Here is a 2,233-nt window from a genome sequence, read left to right on the forward strand (position 1 = left end):
CGGGGGGGGGGGGGGGTCTGCAGGAGGTGTGGTCACAGCGTGACAAAGTGACCGGGTCTCAGGGGTCAGCCATGCCCTTCATTCCCCAACAGCCTCTGCGCGGGGCTCTGGGTCCTCCCCAGTTCGGCTGCCTTTGCTTGGGAGCCCCCCTCCTCCTGACCTATGACCCTGAGACACACGCAGCCCTCATGAAGGTCACCTGAGGAATGACAGCAGGTGCCGAGCACGGGGCTGGGAGATCTTCAGGGCTCAGTACGTGAGCTCGGAAATTCACTACCGGTGGTGGGGGGGCCACTTTGGGAGTGAAGGGGAGCAGCACCAGGGGCAGGCTTTCTAACAGGCCAGGAGTGCCTCAGGGTAGTCCCCACAGTCCCAAAGGCCCCCAGGGATGGGGAGAGTAGAGCCACGAGGCCACCTTGGGGGATGAAGACTGATTGGATTGGGGTCCCTTTGCCCCCAGCATCACCAATGAGCCCGTCCTGGGACTGTCGGGGGACGTGGAGGGGCAGTGGGTCTGCTCTGGAGCCCCAGCCCCTCCGGGCCTCTGGCAGGGTGGTGGGGAGCGGACCCGGCCCAGCCACGCCAGTCCAGACACCCCGTGCACCTGTGGGGCTGAGCCGCCTGCTCCGCCTGGCCAAGGGGGCCTGCGGCACCCAGCGTACCCTGGAGGCCCAGCCGGGCTCCCGGCTGACCCCCCACCCTGTGCCCTGTGTCGGCTGCCTTCTGGCCCCCACGGCCACTGCGCTGCCAGCCCTGAAGGGCTCTTTGGGGTTGCGGGGGCGGGGGCCAGAGGCAAGTGCGAGCGTTGCAAGGGTCTGGCGTTCAGAGGAGCTCATCATGGAGGCTGCCTTTGTTTTTAAGAACCGTTGTGCGTCCTTAGTAAAAACATCTATCCGTCAGCGTCCCGCAAAAGGCGTGTGGTTGAGCAGGTGTGTGTCTCCTCCAGGCCGGCTATGGATTCGGGAACACCGTGCTGCCGAGCCTGATCCCAGGTGAGTTCAGGCCGGCCTTCCTGACTCCCAGCGAACTGCATTCACCCCTGCGCATCCCACCCCGTCCGGCCCCCAAAACTAGAACAGGCTGCTGGTGACGCGAGCACGCTCCTTGCTGACGCTGGCTGATTCGGCGAGGGGCACGGCCCAGGCAGACACGCTCAGTGGCGTCCCCACCTCTCTCCTCATCCGCGAGCCTGCAGGGAGAGCTGGGGTCAGAACTGATAACTAGTTGAATCTAGGTCTGCTCGCCTGAACCCACGTCCTCGCCCCTCTCCAGCGAGCCTTCCCGCGCCTCAGGAGCCAGGTCCCAGAGACCCAGATCAAAACCTGGCCGCTTCTGGCGGAGGCCACACAAAGTCGCTGGCTCGTGTTCTGCACGGGGGGCATTTTCCCGGCTGCCGTCTGATTTAATTTTTGCTTTTCTGTTTTCCCGCTCTGTGTGCATCGTAAGTTTCCTCACATGTGGTGCTGGCCGCTGAAGAGAGGACTCGAGCCTCATGGCATTGGTTGGAATCCGTGTGAGCCGGGCTTAACCTGGGACGGTTAATGCTGACGCTACTGTGCGCCTCACAGGGGAGCTTGGGCGAGGGGAGCACAGTGTCTGTGCACCTGTTTGTTCATTTAGTAATTGACTTCTTGCTAATTCATTCATTCATTCCCTCATTCATTCATTCATTCATTCAGAAATGGTGTGTGCTCCTGGGGGACTGACTGCTGCAGGGCTGGGGCCCAGATTATGGGGCAGGGGCTGTGGGACCCCAGAGCACGGCCGTCTCTTCCTGTCTGGGGTGCTGGCAAAACTATATCTGCAAGGGATCATTTGAGCAGGGTATTGAGGGATGAAGAGGAGCTCGCCAGGGAAGCTTTTCTTCCTGAAAGGATGGGCAACTTCTGGCTGCGTCTTTGAGCCCCAAGCGTTTCTGGGCAGACGCCTCTGCAGCCTGTACTTGGCAGTGCTGTGACCCACCAGACCTGAGTGGAGTCCTTCTGACTTAGCTGTTGGGAGAAGAGGCTCTGAGACAAACCACAGTTCTCTCTGCAAGCCTGTGTGTCCTCGACACAAATACAGGCACTGCAGCTTGCCTGCGGGGCTGTCGTTATCATGGACACGGTGGTCTGTGATTCCCGGGCGTGCTGGGCCAAGCTGTCTCCACCCACGGCGGCGGCTCTGCAAAGCCCTGAGCTCCCCTCCCCCCATCAGCGGGAACCTGCAGGCCTGGTGCCTCCGCAGGGCTGCC

The 2,233-nt window shown here is 61.8% G+C and overlaps 1 protein-coding gene across 1 annotated transcript in view; it reads left to right on the forward strand.

The window, feature by feature from the left end:
* Nucleotides 1–2,233, forward strand: part of TAFA5 (TAFA chemokine like family member 5) — a gene marked incomplete at its 5' end in the record, with an annotated part of 138,555 nt that overhangs the window by 50,539 nt on the left and 85,783 nt on the right. The gene's annotated exons all lie outside the window — the stretch shown is intronic.

The sequence above is a fragment of the Ailuropoda melanoleuca genome, chromosome 15, assembly GCF_002007445.2.
Source record: "Ailuropoda melanoleuca isolate Jingjing chromosome 15, ASM200744v2, whole genome shotgun sequence".
Lineage (NCBI taxonomy): Eukaryota > Metazoa > Chordata > Mammalia > Carnivora > Ursidae > Ailuropoda > Ailuropoda melanoleuca.